Raw genomic sequence first — 20503 nt, 5'->3', positions numbered from 1 at the left:
AATTAATTCAAAAGCTCCCCAGCCCCACCACTCTGCCTAGCTAAGAGCACTGCAAGGCACGTTTAATTGTATTCAGGATTTTTTTCTGATGTTCACTGAAGTGAGTCATCCTCCAGCTAAGCTTTTAGAGGAAGCTAGACGGTGGGAGCAGGGTGCAGAAAAGCAGGCAGCTTGGTCAGGCTGAAGCCAGCCCCAGCTGAAGCTGTGGTGGTGGGCTGTCAGGACCCAGGAAACCTCTTAGTGTGTGGTTTGCCTCTCTTAGCCAGGAAAGGAGTACTAGTTTGGCACAAAAGAAAGATACCATGTCACAGGCTATTCTCTGTGCATCTCAAATCTTATTGACACCATAACTCCTTGTCAAAAGGAATGAGTATCTTTAGCCTGGAAAACAGAAAAATTGGATTATACTGTTGGAGGAAGGCCAATGGCACAACACAACACATGCTTCCTTGAAATACATTGTGTTCAATAAAGCACAAGACGGTACATACCTAGCTCTAGGTTGGCAAAATGGACCCTCACATCAATGACCTGAAGCACCTCCATACCTTAATGATGTGGAGGGTGCTAAACATGAGTGCCAGATATTGCAGCCTTCTGATGTGCAGGTTTAATTGCCTTTGTCAAAATACATCCACATAAACCAGAAATTTGATTTACAGGTGGTTCAAGTTCTCGTAGGATAAGGCTTGCACAAGATTTGCTCCAGTCCATGTAAAGAAGAGCAGGAGCTAGGGGGGCAGGTCTCGCCTCACTCCGTACAAGTGGCAGAAATCCCAGCTGCATTGTCAGGTATGCTTCCCAGCAATGTGAGCAAACAAGGGTGAAGGATTTCATTTGACTGAACAAGTTTTTTGCCCAGCTAGGTATAAAGCAGAAACTACACACAGCAGAATACCCGCAAACCTCAGGATACAAAGAATTTGGCTTCTAAAGGAACCTTTTAAGGAAGTTAGTACAGGTGAGTGGCAAAAATTAGAATGTAGTATTCCCACCTAAATGGCTCCACAAATGCCTACAGCCTGCCGTGATTATATTCCTTTTAAGACCATGACGTGAAGGGAGATGTGACTCTGACAGCACTGGTGGCTAAAAACTTCTGTATCAGATGAATAGCAACTGAAAGGTCACACAGATTAATGGATAAAAGGATTTGACAAACAACTGCAGCAGGATAATCAACAAATAGCTGAGCAATTAAGGCAAAATGTTCATAGAATAGATAAAAGGTTGGAAATGGTAAATAACCAACATGAAGAATGGCAAGTAGCGGGGCAGGTAGTATATCATGGGTTTCCTGGAAAGAAGCACAACTTGAGCTGTAAGTGGGATGGATCTGGCACTAGCACTGATAAAGGCATTTCCATTGCTTATTAGTTCGAGTAAGTTCTGACAATGTCAGGCAGTTTCATCAATCACAGCCAAAGCTTTGGAAAGGAGAAAAAGACTAAGCTATATAAAAAGTTGTCTTTATTTTTCAAGATCACATAAAAGAATGAGTGTTAATCAGTCACCAGACCTGGATCAGCATAGAAAACATGGATTTGCTGTGGTGTTTAAGAATAGCTCTTCCAGCTGTTGTACAGGAGTTCAATGTTACCAAAGCTGGGAACGTGATTGAACAGTATTGGGTTCTTTCTGTTCTGCCTATTCTGTCAGGGCAAAGTCTGTATGCAGCATGGCACCGTCTGTGTTTTGCAGCAGGGAGAACAGACTGGAAGGAGCAGAGCTGTCAGGGATGCTGCCTGAGATAGTTGCATCCACCTCCTTGGTGTTTTGCACCCTCTTTGTATGAGCAAAGCACTTTCTGCAGTCATTGTGGGTGGTCAGTGTGACAAAACCATTGTACAGGCCTTGACACGGTAGATGTATCTAGCCCGTATCACTGAGATGTCCAAGCTCCCTGGTCATCCAGAACCAGACGCGTGCAGGGATGGCTTCAAGCTGCATTAGCCCCACTTTTCTGGAGCTAGTCATGCTTTGCTGTGGCTGTTAGAAGAACACAGTCTCACCCAATAGTTCAAAAGTCCTCATGTTTGGTTTCCTTTGCTCTTCCCTTCATTTCACAGAGTCCCATCCACTTTATTTTAAAAAGTATTGTATTTAGCAGGAGACACCCCTCTTTCCTGAGAGGCCAGCATGCCCATGACAAGTAATGTAGACATAGCCATGCACTATTGTTCCTGTCACCTCTAATTATGCAGTGATCACCATCACACTAAATCCCTTCCTCCCATCTACATTCTTCTGAATCATATTAAATACTCCCTCACCGCTCAGTGCAGCCTGAGCTGCTCTTGCTTTCTCCATCTTTGCCCCTCCCCAGACTGTGCAAGCAACCCAGTGGTTCCAGATGGGAAAACTGCCTCATTATGGTGGAGGGTCCCTAACTCGCTCCTTTTTCCTGTTGGAGAGACTACTTTCTTCTGCCATGAACTAGAATCCCGTGAGCGAAAGCAAGCTAAAAAAGTCTTTCAGCAGCCTTTTCTTTTCTGCCCTCCCAGCGCAGTTGAAAATGAGAAGGGGGGGGGGGGGGGGGGGGGGGAGATTAAAAAAAAAAAAAAAAAAGCAAAATTCTTCACAGAGGTAGACATTTCTAGAGCCCAAACAATCAGTCAGACAGTAGGAGAAAATAATTCCACCTCTGCCGGATGGGAATTTTAAACCCCATGTCTGCCAGAGGTGGTAAAAGACCTAAGTGATCCACCTCGGCTCTGAACGTGGCGCCTTGGTGATGAGCTGAAAAGCTTGTTGCTCACGTTGCAAACAAAGACTTAGCGGAGGGCAGAGGTAAAACCAACCGGGACCCGGCCTTCTAATCAGGCCCGTGCTGTGAGCTCGTGGTATTAATCCGACAGCCAGTGACATCAAGGCAGGAGGCCTGCGTGACCCCGAGCCCGTCCAGCGGTGGCTTACACTACCCAGTACCGTGTGTTCCATTTAATAAACTCCATTGATATATTTAATAAAGACACCTCACACTTCCACAGTTTCATGTGTGACCTCTCTGTGGTTGCTACCAAAAACACAAAGAACAAGAGTCAAGGATCATTAGCTGACAAGGCAAAACTGCCCCTTCCCTTGCTCTTCTATTTTTCTTGTGAATATCAACTGCTTGGGAGGCAGCGATTGCTTGTAATCCTTCCTGTCTCCATTATTGAAGGGACAGATTTCTGAGAGCTTTGGAAAAAATTGCAACATAATTGCCTGCAGTTTGGGCAGCTCACAGTCCCACTTGCCACCTTCAGACTCCTCATGCCAGCACTCATCTTCTGCCCAGAGGCTGTGTCGATGGGCTCCTGAGAGCCCGTAGCGGCTGGGTGCTGCTCCCACCCCATCTCCCCCCAATTTTTTGTCGAGGCAGGAATAACTGCAGACACCAAAGGCCAAAGCAAACCATTAGCAACCCACGAGCCCCCTTCTGAGGGTCCCTGGCTACGCTGCACCAGACAGGGGACTTCGGCTTCTGGTAAATGTCATCTGCCTCAGCAGGGGAAGAAAAAGATGGTTATGTACGTCTAACTCTTCTAGGCAGGGTAATAAAAACTTTGTAGGAAAAATGATCTGTTTTAAAACCTAAAAAGGTAAGGGTTTGTTTAGTAGATTTTCTATTAAGTTTCAGACTTTATGTTTTGGGGGATTTTTTATTATGATTATTTTATTGGGTGGTTGTTTTTTGCATTAGAAATGTTGTCAGTTGTCAAACAAGACTCCTGATTGATTTGGGTTTTTTATGTCTAGCTTTCAACATCCTCAAAGGCATCTAATTGTTCAGGATACACTGAGTATCTGCACTTAGAGAAATCAAGCCTCGAGTGGAACTCCCCTGAAAGCAAGGCACCGGGAAGCCAAGATTAGTTCTCAGAAAGTAAGTGGTTTTCATTTTTTGGTTTCTCAAGGACTCTTTCAAGGGCCAAGCAGATGGCTGGGAGATCCACAGAATGGAAACCTGCAGTTCTAATGGGGACAGAAAAGTCTGTATGGAGGGGGTTGTTTGTTTGGAGTTTCTTTTACACTATTTATGCAGCTGAAATGCCAGTGCATTCTTTTTGTGTGGACTCTTCCTTTTCAACAAAGGGCTGAGGAAATTGCCACGCTAATTCTCTGAGCTTCCTAGCAGCTCTCAGGCATAACTAGAAGAGCAATTTCCAACTTTAAAATACAAAGGCAAACAAAAGAATAAAAGCATGCACAGACCGGTTCAGTTCAGAAGGCCTCTTGAAAACTTTAGGCAGCTACAGTTCCATTCTCATTGCATTTTGAGCGCCGACTTGGCCCTGTGCTGAAGACCAAGCCAGCCTTAGCTGCCCTGTGGCTTTTTCAGGAACATGTAGGGCCGTGTCAGCTTTTGGGGGAGCCCAGAGTAACAGTCAGCCTGCTGTGCCGCCGGACAGGCTGCCTGCGTGCCCTGGCAGCAGCGACGTGCCCCGGGGAGGCTCTAAACCTTTGCCACTGCAGGACCTGCCGGCTGCAGGCGGGCAGAGCGCGTGGGACCAGCAGCAAAAGCCTCAGGCGCCCCTGTGGCACCCAGCCCTGAGCCTGGCCAGCCAAGATATGGCACAGCTGCACCCCGAGGTCCCAGCAAAACCAGCTCTTTGTACACTGGTAAGTGGGAACAAAACTAAAAGCCAGCATTTCAATTCTTATCTAGTGCGCACCATCTGGACCTACCAAAATGCCTTGTTACATTAGAAAAATAATGCTAATCCGGCATCTGCAAGTGGGGAAACTGAGTCTCAGGATACCGGTGGTGCCTCTCTTTGGGGAGCCCCATGCATTCCCGGGCATCCCGCGCCCACTGGGCACGGGCTTCTCTGGAAAAGTGTACACACACCCCCTCTCTGTGTCTATGTTTGCATGTATTTGCTATATAGCTGTCCCACACATTTTCCTTGCTAGCCTGTCATAACCATTACTAAAATATGCTTATCTCATATATGCAAATAGCAGGATATTTATAAGGTTCTTTGAAATTTCCATAATTGTGTTATAAAAAAAATCTCTTTGCTTATCTCACAAAGTGTTGTAACCACAGTGTTACTTTTATTGAAATCCAAAAATCACTCAGCAAAATAAGAATAGTTAAAAAAGTGAGTTTTTTATGTTTTTGAAATAGAAGGGAAAGAAAGAAAGCAAACCAGGCTTTATTATTTTAAATTAGAAAGTTTAATGCTCACCAAAAAGGGTATAAACTGTAAATGTATTTTAGCAGTTCCTAGAGAAAAAGGCAGAGGTTTTAATAATAACACTGTGTGCTCCTATATCATTTTCATTAGAAAAAATCTCAGAGCACTTTCTGCTTATTAAAGAATGGAATGCCTCAGAAGACTCTTGGGAGGCACTATAGAAAAGTAAGGTAACAAATATAAATCCACATTATGTTCCGTGGTGTGATTACCTGGAACTTCCTAGCCACCTCGGGGGTGTACAGCCCCCTGCCACGGCTCAGGATCACAAACCTGCACCCCACGGCACAGCCTCCCCCGCTGGATGGCTGTTGGCTGTGGCAGCACGAGGGGCTTCACCGCATGTATCTGCTCATTTCGTGATGAGCAGCCCAGTGCCTAGAAGGTTTTTCCCAAGCTCAAAGGTGAAGAACAGAAATGAGGATCGGGGGTAGGGCAGGGACCCTGCTGTGCTCGTGGGGGGTCCTGCCACCTGGTGTCCTGCCCCGTAGGGACATGTGAGGAACCCTGCAGGGATTCCTCTGCCTCCACGCAAGTTCCTCACCGGTTACAGGAACATTCCCAGGCAGGCTTTGACCATTCACCTTGGAAATGATCTGGAGGGGACACAAAAATAAGATACTAACCTAAATTTAGCAAGAGTCATCAAATGTTCACAGAAACAACAAAAGGAGGAAGAGATGCTGTAAAGGTAGAGGATATTCCCTGGGCTGATGAAGTAAATAATGTTTAAAAAATCCCTTGCGTTTAATTTCAGAAAATACAATAGACTGAATGAGTGCCCAGAAAAGGAACAGCATGTTAACATATCTTAGATAAACAGGAGCCAAACTGTTAGCCTGACAGAAAAACAAGAAAGCCCATCAATGCAGTGGGGGAAAATAATAAATTAAAAAACAGATGGTTCAAAGATGTGATTGCATCTTCAGCTTAAGTGAGAGGAAAGAAAGGGAATACATATGTATTACAGGCAGGCCAGGAACACAAAAGCTGGAAAAACATACATGAACAGAAGAGGCAGACTCGTCATAATGAAGCTAATTAAAATAGCAGGACCTCAAGATATTTTAGGTCCTAGTGGTAGAAACCCCAGAATTCCAAGCCCCATTCTTTATTAATACAAAAAAGTTTCCTATTTCATCCATGCTCAGAAAAGGGACCTCTTCCTTTCTGTGCTAGATAGTGAGTCAAGGCAGATGGGAATTATTCTGAGCTTGGAGAAAACAAAGCAGCACAAATTAACGGCTTACTGGCAGAAAGGCAGCTTAAAGCACTTTGCCAAGGCACATTTTATTCCTACACTTACCCTACATACATTTTTTTTTTCTTTAATTCTGTTTAGAAGTGCATGACCAAGCAGAAATACATATCTCTGGTGCATATAGGCTGGAGTGAGCATTAAAACAAACAAAAAGTAGACAAAAGAAAAAAGGAAAAGGGCCAGGCAGGGAGGATCTATAATGGCTAGTGCAATGACTTAACAACTTGCTTCATGTCACTCAGTACAGGGAAAACAGAACAACCCCTGTTGCCAGTTTGAACTCATCCCATAATTTCTGTATGGCTTTATATGCATCTGCTTCTGTCACACGTATATACATATATGTACTTGCACACCCATATATTACTGTTTTGTATGAAGAAGCACTGATTGCTTGCAGAGGGTCCTCACGGCTGCAGGGACCCTGGCCAGGATCCTTGTTGTGCCATAATGAGAGGGTTTGACTTTGGCTTCAGACATGGCAGGGGTTTCACTGCAGCTTCCTTTGCAGCAGTAAAGCTTTAAATCTGCAGCTAGACTTTCTCTGCCCAGGAGTATACTTCAACCACTTCTGTGAGAAATCTGGAAATGATTTAACTGTGCAAATTAACCATGCATAAACAATTTAAGATATGATACCGATTTTATTTCAATCATAATTTGGCAAGATGATGGAGGCAGAAACTCAAACCGTACTTGTGTTTGAATAGTGTTGATTATTTCGTAACTGTTAACTCTCCAGACCTCAATTTTAAATCCTTGGGGAACAGATTCTTTCTGTGTTTAGGGGATTAGAAACAGGAGACCAGGAGATGTAGGTTCAGTTCTCGTTATATGACTTTCAGCTGCTTTCTTAACTTCCTGCCACCTTTTTTTTTTTCCCTTGTGTAAAATTAGGATATTGGTATTTCTTCACATGACAGCTGCTTAATGCATTTACGTCTAAAACGCTCAGGTGAAAGGTGCTATACATTTCAGACATTATTGTTTATTACCACAATTGTTATTACTGATTTTTGTGATAGTTTCACTCTCTCATATATAATAAGGGCAAAATTTTATGAACATTTTGCCTTATTTTAAACTCAACACCAATTTTGTTCTGAATTATTCCTTTGAATAGAATTATTCCTGAACTACATCAACTGGGGACCAGCTGCTGACCCCAAGTGTTTAAGAACTACAGATAATCATGGATGAAAAGAGACAAAAATACATTTTATCTAAGAAGTATCTACGGTTGTGATAGAGACTGAAATTAAAGTATAATCCAGAGAGAGGGAGAGTATTCTTTAATTAAAATCAGCTACCTCAAAAGATGGATATTCTCAGGAGCGAAATTTGCACAGTTCTCAAGGCTTTCCACTTAAACCCTTGATGATGCAAGGAAAAAGAATTCTCAAGGAATAATATTGGCATTAGCAGATAGCCACTTGCCACTGCACAATAAAGCAAAATTTGAAGAGAAAAAAAAAATGTGGACAATAGAATGGAAAGATGAACAAAATAGGAAGCTATCTGAAACACAAACCCATGATTATCCAGCAACAAATGAATAGTTTGGCAAAGAAAGAGAACCAAGATAGAGACTTGGAGATAGAGGAAGAAAAATTAAACTAGAAGCAGCAGAGAGCAGTGAAAACAATCAACACTTTCTGCCAGGAGATATGTTAAAAAGACTGAAACTGAGGCTTTAGATAACATGTTCAAAATGATCCATTGTTCCACCCACCATCTCCATAGCAATTAATGGTCCCAGCCAAGGACAAATTATGGTTCAAGCCGTGGAGACTGTACGGACCCCCATGAAAGGCAGTACATGAAAGGCACAACATCCATTTGCAGTAATTCCTAGGCTTGTGGTAATAATGTCTTCCTCACCTTCGGAGAGATGCTGCTTCTGGCAATGTGGGAACCGCAGAGCGGAGGGAAGTACTTCTGACGAGCATCTCATAGCGAATCCTGTTCCGTTCTCATTTTAGTTACCATCACAGATGGCTTCCTGCAATACAAAGAAGGCTCCTGGCGAGGCAGTTTGCTGGATAACGTTAGAATTGGATGTGATGGAAGTATTACCTCACAGAAACACCAATTCTCCAGCATTTATATCGTTGGGTTCAGCACAGATTTGAGCAGCTACTTTGCACTGGCACTGGCTCCCTTGCACTGCGCTCACATACAAATCTCTCTTGCGTGAATCTTGCCTAGCAGCCTGCAACCAGGTGGTTTCTGTGAGAAGCAGTTACGCTGCAGTGAGGAAAAATGTATCCTTTTTTTTTTTTTTTTTTCCTTCCTTTTTAAAAAATATATTTCAGCGGTAGAGTGGAGGAGCTGCCGCAGTGGTATAAGAGGCTCTCTGGCTACATCTCTGGGGACCACGGGCAGTGGTGGGGACAGCAGCAGAGCACCCTCCCTGTGCTCTGGGCACCTTATTGCTAGGGAAAGGATGCAAATAGCTTCAGTGCCTATAAATACCTTGTAGCTTTGTGGCATGTGATGCAAATGTTTTTCTAGAAAGAGCCTAAAACCAAATAGTTGTCCAATATTGGCAACAACATATTGCAGCCAGGTTGGATGGGATATGTAGCAGGGGACTTTTTAAAGTGTCAAATTAAAAAACCTTTGCAAATCTTGGCTGAGTCCAGGTTCCCAAAGAGCTGCTGTGGACTGAGGACAAATTTCAGTTCAAGCAGAAGGGTTGGCTAATCATTAAAATACATCATACAGGTAATCTGGCTCTTAGTCCCAGACGTTTAAAGGTATTTTAATACCAATAGTACTTTAAGCGCTAAAATGGTTTGACCAAACTTGGCATTAGTTACCAACATCTCTTTAAAGGGAAAAAGAGTTCATGGCAGTAAAAGAGCAAGACCCCCCTGGCAATGTTATTTACGCTGGAAATTAATGGATCATACTGAGCCGACTTACAAGTTCTCAAAGTCATGATTTCTTATAGCAGCTCTCATCACTCCTTATTTGCCCAGTCCCACCAGCCTTGCTCACACTGATGTCACCGTCCCGTGGAGCCCCTCTGAGCACGCAGGGCTGGTTGTTTTGTAGGAGAAGACAAGTACTGAAAGTCCAGCGATGGTGGTGCATGCTGGCGAGCAGTGTTCACATATTAACAGATTTGCACTCAAACTGGCAAATAGAAATGTCTATGTTAGATATGCTGCGTGAAAGCCAAGGCAACAAAAGTCAAAATGTGCATATGAGAATATGTGGTACACACAGTATATGTCACAATGTTTACCATCACTTCAAAACATGCACCCGCCCACAGTTCTTCACTAGCAGCATCCTGGAACTTCTCCAATTGGGATTTGCTATATGAAGCAAAAGTCAATTAAAATCAGCCATTATTGTACAGATCATGAGATCCATAGTACAAGATACCATACTCATCCCAGATGCTCATTAATAGCAGTGTGTTGCAAACAAGTCCAGGACAATTGCATGGGTTTTGTATACTTTTCTGATTGCTGTGTTTCCTCAGTTAGCATATAACATTTTCAAATGGGTTGGTTTAAAATTTTTAGTAAATAGCAAATTCCCCAGAAACACAGTTCTGCTGCATTCGGGAACTGTTGCAAATGTAGGTCAGAGTCAGCAAGTAGGTTTAGCTAATGACAGTACAGGGGGGCAGAAAGATTTCAGGAAAAGGAAATTCTGTCTATGCAGCTTGCTAGAGGAAAGACCTGTTAGCACCAGCTCACCCACCTTCTTTTACCAAAGAGCCTGCTGCTGTGCGAGGTGCGTGACTCATCTCTGCACCACACTAATCCTCCGTTTTTAGCTCGGAAAGTAACCACCTGCTAAAAACGTGGGGTGCTTGGTTGGGTTCCCTCAGTTTCTTGTGGAGCTCTTCCATACAGTTAAGAAAACATGATTTTTCAGGGAGGTAAGCTGTGTCAACTCATGTTCAGGAGCTCACGTGCTTGTACAACTCCAAAAGCCTGATTCCTGCCACACATTTATTTGTGAGGAAACAGCCTTTACTGGCCCAGTTCAGAGAAACCCACACAAGAACGGCCTTTAGCCAAGATCATTCTGCTGGGTGGGGGAGGCTTCCAGCCCTTCAGGCAGAGCCAAGCACTAACGTACAGCTCCCAGCTCCCAGGTACAGCCTCACCAGCGTTACAGACCAGCAGCAAATCTGGCCCTTCGCTTCCTGCTTGGAAGCAAAACATCGACAGGTTTTTTTTGAATTAAATAAAACATTCACTCAATACAAAACAAACATCTTTGTTTTGCAAAAAGATTCCCCCACCCCTACACACACAGAGAAATGCACAGTAATTTTTAGGGTTGATTTATAAACCAAAAAAATCTGTAATTAGCACAATTTTATTTGTAATTAGCAGGGATAAGTTGTTTGCTTTGGTGCCAGTGTTAGTGGCAATGGAAGTGCACTCGCTCTTTTGTTTTTAATTCTTTCACTGCCTCTTTACATATAGTTTCAAGGTAAGATCAGTAGCTGGAAACATGATGTAATTTATCCTGTTATCATTTCATGAACTTCAGCAAATCTACTCCCGATAATGTATTATAATTATACCGATGATCAGAACTGGATTTGAAAATGCACAACGGCTGGCATCAACTGCCACTGTGTGTCTGACCATATCAGAAAATGAAAACAACAGTTACTGGCATTTATTATCAGAGGAGCTCCAACCCAGATTTGCAGACAGATATGGACTGCAAAAATTAAATGGCTGTTCACTTCATGCATGTACCTCATTTTGTGGATTTTGGGACTTGCGTCCTAATCTCTGTTACACTTTTTCCCATTTGCTTCTTCCAACAGCACCGGTTTAACAGAAGCTTCCCTACTTTAAAGCCAAATGCAATGCTCCCTGCTGTGATGGATTCCTTCTTTTTCCTTCCTAATTGGAGGCATTTCATCGGATCGAGTTTTGACAGAGATAGTAATTGTCATCCAATTTTAAGGCAATGACAAGATCAATATGAATTCTCAGATGACAAGTATTATTACCAGGTGAGCACAAAGAAACAAAGAAAATGAAAAATCCATGTTCTTGGGATCAAAACAGTTAGAGGCACATGCTTGCCTTGATCCACGTGTGCGTGAATCCTGTTGACAACAATAGACACTGTGCATGTGGATGGATGGGGTAGAACAGATGGCCTTTGCCAGTCAAATAGCGAAGGAAAACGAGCACCCAGCGCTTTAGTACGTTGCAGCTTCAGTAATGTGGGAGTCAATTAACTCACCACCAAACAGGCTTACAGGGAAAATTACCCACAGCCCCATCTCAGAGAATTCTGCTTCTCCTTAATATTTTGTACTCCTCCTGTTTCCTGAATGTCAGGAGTAAATACCTAAGAAGCCCCCGGTTCCTTAAGGTAAATATATTCAATGTATGCTTATACAGGCAGAAGTACTTGATTATTTTTATAACATTGTTTAAATGAGATTATCTGATTAGTTAATGGCCTAAAGAGTTCAGATAGGGTTCAAATAAGAATCTAAAATGTGTTGCAGCATCTTTAGACATTTTCCCCACAACAGTGGTTTCGGGACAGATTCTGCCATGTAGGCGTGACTGTTGCCAGATACTGTCATTTTATTTTAGTAGGTTTACCCTGCAGCAAGACACTTCTTCAAGGCATTTGACCCTTGGAGCTCATCTCTTGTTCCACATTTGCTACTCAGTGTGCATTCAAGTTACTTCTGTAGTGCCACTATGCACACATTTATCATGCTACTAAACCAGACCTCCTGCTTTCCCACCCCCAAAATGTTAAATCTGAGGAAATAGACATTTTCCTTTTTTTTTTTTTTCTTTTGCAGTATTTATATTCAAAATGCAGTTTAACTGAGGAAAGGGATTTTGGCAAAATAATACATGATTGTCGTACTAATTGGCAGCTGCAATGATAACAACCATGACAAGTTTTAGCTCTGTCCACTTCAACCCAGCCAAGTCATTAAAGGTTTCCAAGCAGAGGATTGTGTTATGAAGCTTAATATACGCTGGTAACTACACTGGTATCCCTGGGTTTCTAAACACAGTTTTAGCCACCCAAATGCAGGTTCAGTAGGATTTTGATCCATGGAGGAAGATCTCAGCCAAGCACTAAAAAGATGTTTGTTAGCCTCCAAAATATAAATAAAATATTTACAAAGAGAATAATTGACTTTTGATGTTTACTTCAGGCTATGGTTAAGCAGGCAATGTCTGTGCTAAGCAATGCAGTGACCACCTGCCACAAATGCTGTGATATTTGACAGATCCCTTTCTGCCAAGAACTATAATTCCTATTTAAATCTAAATAGAGGAGCCATGAATGCAGATTTCTCATCACAAAGACGCTGATGTTAATCCCCAGTACAGAAAAATAAGAAAAGCCAGAACGTTTTATTGGATTTTATATGGAAGATAATTAAACAGTATTTCTTCTTTACTTGTTATACGGCATCCCATCAACATTCCTGCTGAAATTTGTTTGTAAAGAAAGCCAGAAAGTTTTATTACATTTTTATGTAAAAGAAAATTAGCATTTTGTATATTTGAACTTACGTTAGAATAACAAAAAGCAGGTAAACAAAAAATGACCAAAGAATCATGAAAATAAACAGAAAAAAGGTAAGGAAAGCACAACGCCGTTCTCATACACACGTTTTCATATTCTAAGCATGCAAACAAAATAAATGTTTATGTGCATATGTATGTATTGTATATATTTAAGTACCAAGCAGTTCTGAAAAACTAAGCTCCCAGAAGTTAGGAAATGCTAGAATTAGATGTGCTTGCACATCCTTAATTTGGCCTTTCTGACTGTATACACGCGGACGTATGCTTTTTTCCTTTTCCCACCCGCTACCCCCCCCACCCCCCACCCCCTATACAAAATGGTGCAGTGTAGGCAGAAAATTGGCTGGGAGAGTGATGTAATCTCTGAGCGAGCTGCTTTGCAGAAGCCTGTTTCTTTTCTGCCCACAACCCAGTTTGGTATTTTGGATGTACCCAAGGAAGTTATCTTAGCATGTTTCCCAGCAGGTGGGTGCTGCCAATCTGAGTCTGTAAGAGAATGTGTCTCAGTGTGCATTTAAAGCATGCTTATTAATAGAGGGGAGGAGGGGGGTGGGGGAAGCTGTAGCCAAGGTTGCATCCTCGGCATTTAAAAATGTTTCAGTTCAGCCTGTGCTGCCATTTACTGCATTATGTGATGCATGTGGATTTTCCAAACAAAAGATGTTTATGAGGAGAGTATATTTTAAGATCCCTTTCACGACTGTACAGACCCCTCTCCGAGCAGATGGCCTGACAGTTGCAAGAAAACTATTCATAAGCCAAAAGTAGCATTTAAAATTCTTTTAAAAAGACAGTTTGTTCTCCGTATACATGTACATTTTAAGCAGGTACTAATTCTGTTCACAGCGGCACCTTCCCTGCTTTCCAGCGCATTCCCAATCTGACAGCACCAACTGAAGACGCGCAGGCTGCAGGGAACCCAGCCTCCAGCAGCACCAGCAGCACAGCACAGGACTGCCATGTTGTATCAGCGCCCTGAGCCACGCTCTCTGAGGCTACTTTCAGCTCTGGTTGATGCAGAGGGGACCATTAAAATTCAGACTCCACTCACTGCTAGCTTGGAGTAATATTGGAGGTACAACAGTTTCTCTTTTAAACTCAAAATAGGCTATATCCACAGTGAACGTGTTTACTTACCATTTACAAGTGCATAGAAACAAGCAGGATTAGCAATGAACTTTCCAAGGACAAGAAGATACTTAATTCCATTTTCACACACAGCCTTGACTATTACCTAGCTGTAGTTGAAGTTCATTGGGGAAAATTACCAGCCGAGAACAAAATAACTAAACCTGAGCCACTTGACCATTACTAAGTTTATGTATTCGGGAAGAAATCTGTTGGCAATGACTTCATACAGCTGCATTTACTGACCGTTTTAATTGCCTTCTACAGAACCTCCTGCTTGAAGGAAGCAAGCATTCCCATATCATGTGCTTGATAAATAAATAATGCTGTCCCTCTGGAGACAATAATTCCATCTCTAACCAATCTAAGTACAAGGACAGGGACTAACCGTACTTACAGGTTGGGGAGATTGTTTGGGTTTGCTTTTCCTTCACCTAGGTAACTCAGACTTGTGATTTGTAGTGTCTAGCACATTCAGAAATATTTCTGAAAAATCCACCTAATCCTGCAGCAATGAGTTGCAGAGTTGGTTATACACAGCACAAATGTTTCCAGAATTTTTTCTTCACCTTTACATGCACATTTGTTCTTCAGGGAAAACAGAATAAATAGCCCCTTCTCCCTGCTTCTCTTGTACCATCTTTTACTCTTGTGTTTTGCAAACTAAACAGTGCCAGTCTTTTTAATCACCTTTTAGACGGAAGCCTCTTTCCTCATGTGTCTAATCATTTTTGCTGTACTTCTCTTGCTGCAGAAGTACATACGTGTCAGCCTACGCACCCCTGGGGTAATCAAAAACTCTATGAAGAACAGGGTTTAAGGCTTAGCAGAGGTTTGCTCTTTGCTCCCCAAACAATCCCTGTTCATCTCATTCTAAATTCACTTTAAGAAACAGGGTCCCCAGTGCAGGTGCTGAGATGTGCGTGTAGATGTGCAAGATTAAAAGTGAGGAACAGGACAGAGAGGGCAGGAAGACTTCATCTCGCATTCAGCAGCGTGGTCACCAGGCCAGTCCTGACTTGCTGCAGAAATGAAGCCAGTCTGGTGCGGGGTAAGAAATCGTTTCTTTTGTATGAGGACGAGCTTTCTTAAGCCCATATCTTTCAGACATGACAATTTGTAGATGATGCTGTTTCATCTTCCTGAGGCTCACCTTTACTCCAGCCTGCCTTTCTCCTTCACCCGCGCTGTGCAGTGCTGCAATCTCTCTTTGAACAGCGGTAGTAAGTTCAGATCTGGTGCTACAGCTCTGCTCAGCCTAAAAGGGAACATGAAGGAGAAATGAGAAGCTGGCAAAAAGCCTCAGGGAGAAACATGCTCTTCAGCTGGGACCAGTGTCCTCATAGAGGTGCAGTCAAGGCAGTTGCTTCTCTTTTGGCAGCCTTTGGTTTTCTGTCCTACAGAAGATTTTCTCTCATTGCTTTCTGGATCCAGAACGTTGTGTGTATTACAAAGGCCAAAACCTTAGCTGGGGGAACCAGCACATGCTCCGTCAAGGGGAGTGGGCTGGGTCTACGCAGATTAGCTGAACACCAGGCCCAAAAATGTTTGGGGAAGGATTCCCCTAGTCTAATTGTAGCCCTCTGAAGCTTGATTATCCAGTCCAAGCTTGTTGCTTAATCTTCTCCTGCAGTTGACAGAGAGACGAGTTGATTCATCCCATCGTAACATTGGGCTTTGAGATAGAAGGGGTGGCCTCCTGCCCCAAAAGTACCTCCCCCGTAGGGGAGGCTGTAGAGCTATAAGTTAAAAGTTCCAAAAGTACTTGCTCAGAGATCCTACTCTTAGGACCACTTAGGTTGCTGTTATTGATCTTGGTATGAGCTCTGAGGAGGCTCTTACTACCCAGGCTGCCTTACAACAGCGCCTGGAAAGCGTGATCATGAGTAATGCTGCCACAGACCTATTGCCAATCGCGCTACATCAGTAAGATTTATATTTATGATGCTGATATATGGTTACTAAATAAACTGCAATATTCAAACTGGTGTTTGGGGGAGAGGAGCGGAAGTTTGGATTTTACCCTCATCTAGTTATAGCTTCTCTCTCTGAACCACTTTTTTTAAAAAAAAGTGAAGGCACTGAACTTTCCTTTCGGTCTTAAAAGCCAATCCAATATATCTTGTCCTTGGAAAGTTTTTTGTTAATCCTGTTTGTATTTTTTAAATGCTATGCAAACATTTTCATTGTGGATTAAAGTGCTGTTTCAAAGCAGTTGAGATTTTAAGATTGTCATTAATTCAGAGAAAGAGACTTCTGTTACTATTCCAGTTCTTTCGGAACTAATTTCATCCAGTGCCCTTTCTGAGGCTTTGCGCTGGAGTGCTAAATGCATACTATCAAAGGCCGTATTAAAGAGGATTGTATATAGTTGACCAGGGTTCATACAAGGGACTAGTTTTAGATAGTGTCTTACATTGAAAATATGGTTCTTCAATTATACCTCCTATTGCAGAAATGAAATTACCTTGAATGCTTGGTCTAGTAGGCTTATTCCTCAGAATACAATAGTAAATGGTCAAATTCTTCCTCACAGTAAAACATATCTGATTAAAAGATGAAAGAGAGAGTGAGAAATGTGAAGAGGGAGGTCAGTTGTAGGAGCCCTGAGATCAGTGAAAGGACAGCTTATATAAAAACTCCATTTGAGTAGCCCAAATAGTTCTAGGACCGCCTGGATGCTTCAAGCAGGAGCATCTAAAGTGCCTAATGTTCTTCCAGCTGATTCAGGACACTGCAAAGAGGGGTCAGAGGGCCAAAGCCTCATAAACACATTCACACTATTCACAGAGAGCAATAAAAGTGATTTGCAAATATGTCTTCTTAGCAAAAGTTAACATCTTTGAGATCACAATCATAAAAAATAATTGATACAATTAGGGAACTGAAGCTACGTTTGGTGTGACTGCAGCAATTCACATTTATTACATTTCTAAGTGTTTTCTTGTCTGCTTTCCCAAGTCATAATGTACATCTAATTTATTTGGAGAATAATAGTGATTTGTAGTCCTTCACTGTTCTTTTTTATCTTCTGCTCCACACAGATGTTTTAGGTGTGACTTCACTGTGCAGAGGGTCCAGCCCTGGGAGGACACACCAGGCCTTGGCCAGGCGGCGCTGGCTGGCAATGCTGGCAGGCTGGTCTTGGCGTTTACTGAATTGAGTGCCTACTGCTGCTGAATATACACACAACCTCAAGGCTACCTACTGTGGTGTTTCTAAACAGTCTGCTTTTCTAATTCCAGGATTACAGCGCTTAAAGGCACATAAGGATGATGAACAAGTGGAAAGGATCTTATGTCCTTACATCCACAGGGAGTTTTGTGCCTCTGCCCTGTTGGCATTAGTCATGTAAGCCTCTCATTCATCTACCTTGGGAAGACTGATTTGCTCAGCCTTTGGTATTTTCATCTGTTTTTGATGTGCTAGCTGAACTAACTCAATGATTGCTTATGTGTATGAGAATTAATTATAAATTTTGACTACATAAAGCAATCTTGTGGACTCAAGGTTCATTAGTAGTCTGATCGGTTAGTCACTGCAATGCTAACTGACTTAATTTGCACTGCAGATACTATGGCTAGAAGGCAGTGGACATTATGGAGGAAGATGGGATGCAGAGTTTCACCAGCTCTGCATTAAATTCTTAGCATCCTCCTCTTACCCAGGGAGCGTACGACGAGAGGACAGAGCACAAGACTACGCATTGTACTCCCTGCTGAAAACTTGTCTTATGACAAAAAAATCTGTTGGTTGACCAGAGAAAGCAAGCTACTCAGGCTGCAGGGGTCTAGCTTGCTGGGCACAGATGTGCACCTTGAGGCTCTTGTGCTCTCAGTTTCTTCAGAGTCATAGTAAAATGTTCCAAGAGCTATTGTTCAAAAGCGTAACAGGAGTGAAGTGGTTACTCTCTTCTTTTAACTACTTTCTTCCTTATCTTATTTGTAAAATGATTAAAACTATTCTTATGAACATATAAAACACTTTGAGACCCTGACCCACCGCCTGGAGGAATCTTATTGTTTGCTAGAAAGGAATCATTCTTGTTTTCAAAAAAAGCTCTGAAGAGGACGAAGAAACATTTCTATATTGTATGCATTAGTAAGAAGGATTAGACAGGCTGTAATCTTGGTCAGCCTGACTTCTACAATTATGGAAAATTACAAAGATTGATGTTAGTTGCAATTTATCTTATTGCACAAACTTGTTCAGGATGAATCTTCTCTTTTAAAATACATATTTCACTAAAACTAGCATGTATATGAAGAGATTTTGTTCTCTTTTTTTTTTCCCCCATCAGACTGATAATAGACCGTGTAGGAAAGTGCTGAAAAATACGAAAAGAAAAAGTTGGAGCAATTTGAATTGTCATGGCAATATCCTAGATTTTTCAAGAACTTTGGTTCTGTTTAGCTAGTCACTTTAATTTTCCTTCGCTAACTTGTCTCCATTCTCTGCCATAATGATAATTCTTTATATGACTGTCAGCCCTTTGCATTGTGACAGCTTAAATTAATGTTTTGATATTTCTCTCTTTGTAAGAATACAACAAAGAAGACAACTGCCAAGGATAGGACAGAAACTGTATGAATGTAAAACAGACATTGCACACCAATAAAGCCAGAAGGAATAATTTTCATTTTATTGCCTTGTTAATAAGCTTTTGCAATACCTAATCCTGAAGACTTTGGATTCTATAGGTTAGTGTGGCCCTTCTGCTTCATCTGGGTTGTGGTAAACGTCTTACTGGGGACCTTGGACACTTCTGGGAATACTTCAGCCCATTTAGGTCAGGGAGGTTTAATACCTGAGGCAGGCTGGTTCAGCCTCGAGTCCTACACCAACTGTACATGTAAGCTCTGGTGGATTAGCTTGGTTTACAGTCATAATCAGAAGAGCACTTGTTCATAGCAGAGACTCTGTTGCAAACTAATGTATGTTCATCTCATTTTCACATGCCACCTTTCCAAAAGTTAAGAGGATCAATAATAAGAATTCCAAAAGGAAGATGCAGGAGGAGTTGGAAGGGTTTAATTTGGCACTTACAAAAGAAATAGTCAAAAGGAATTGTCTTATGATTTTGTTGAGGTTTATACCAGTCCTTATGTAAGGTTCAAGGCCTTTAGTAGCATCATTCCTGTTCTTAACGCATGCTTCAAAAATCCCAACCACATCTGGCACTGCCTTAAATGAGGATTGACTTCAATGATGACGGTGTTTTTCAATGTTCTTTTAGAAATCCTTTTTAAAAGATCTGAGATATTCAGATGCAGTTTAATGTTTCAGTGTAGCTGAGGATTTCCTTATTACCTTCTCTCATTTATATTATTTTCTCTCTGTTTTTCCTCTCTCACATTCCTTCAGGACCTGGCCTCACCCGAGAGATGAGGAATTTAAATGAAAGTAGAACAAAAAAATCAATTAATCCATTCTTTGTGGCAGAAGCCACCAGATGATGCTGTTACTCTTACAGCTTCTGAACATGTGAGCAAGATTTCAGTTTCTGAAGGAATGCCGCATTGTTATTAGTTTAGTTTTACAGTAATCCTCTGAGAGAAGCTGGCAGCAGTGTGCTTTCTGCTTTATTCTCTATAGGATGCAGTTCTTGGGACAAATTACTTTCCTTAGAGTTAAATTTCAGTGCCCAGCTGGAAAGCAGTGCTTTCTGGAAGTAGTAAGAGCTTTTGTGATGACTGCAGATACCACTGTCACATGGTTAAAAAAAAAATAATTAAATTTTATAAAAGGCATAATGAAAATGGGCCTCACTTAGGAGAAAGTCCACATTACTTTCCGTTCCATCAACAGGTCAGTACCAAAGCCCCAGATTCTGTCCCTGTACAGAAAGGAGTGATGGTTGTCACAGATGGAAGACACTGAAGAAGTAAAGGACACTCTTACCGCCGTGGATGTGCTGGGCAATATGAAGAAAGCTGTAAGGAGAGCACTGCTTAGATCTCAAGATCCTTTTGACCTGTACCTCTCCCTCTTTAACAGATTTCTGGTCCCAAAGAGCTTCAAGGAATAGATCAAAAGTGTGAGACATACCATTTATCTTAGTGGACCACAAGTGCTGAAAGCTAGGGATGAAAAATTTAACATCAGATTTGTCAAATATTTCACTGCTGATGGGATCATTTTAGCAGAAATGACCAACGACAGTGCTTATCCATCAAATTGAAGGTTTAATATAAAAAATAAATAACACGGGAGATAGAGCTTTTAGTAGATGATTCATTTATGCATTTTAATTAAAATTCTTGATTGTTTAAATGCAAATGAAGCAAACACAGAAATGCCAGTGCATTGCATTGGCATGCATAAAATCACAGCAGCAGAGATTTGGTTCAGTCAGGTATAATGAT

The 20503-nt window shown here is 41.9% G+C and overlaps 1 long non-coding RNA gene across 5 annotated transcripts in view; it reads left to right on the top strand.

The window, feature by feature from the left end:
* LOC114015053 (uncharacterized) overlaps nucleotides 1-20503 on the top strand; it is a 31062-nt gene that overhangs the window by 4249 nt on the left and 6310 nt on the right. For 4 of the 5 annotated variants that reach the window (XR_008735294.1, XR_008735295.1, XR_008735296.1 and 1 more), the window contains 7 exons: nucleotides 663-792; nucleotides 867-961; nucleotides 3742-3868; nucleotides 11258-11449; nucleotides 13857-14085; nucleotides 17384-17489; nucleotides 19947-20073. This is a non-coding gene — a long non-coding RNA (uncharacterized LOC114015053). The remainder of the gene's footprint in view (nucleotides 1-662; nucleotides 793-866; nucleotides 962-3741; nucleotides 3869-11257; nucleotides 11450-13856; nucleotides 14086-17383; nucleotides 17490-19946; nucleotides 20074-20503) is intronic. The other variant, XR_008735293.1, reaches the window with a different exon arrangement.

This window comes from Falco cherrug, chromosome 15 (assembly GCF_023634085.1).
Source record: "Falco cherrug isolate bFalChe1 chromosome 15, bFalChe1.pri, whole genome shotgun sequence".
NCBI classification, from domain to species: Eukaryota; Metazoa; Chordata; class Aves; order Falconiformes; family Falconidae; genus Falco; species Falco cherrug.
The sequence above is the reverse complement of the archived record's forward strand: the minus strand, read 5'-3'. Positions and strand labels throughout refer to the sequence as shown.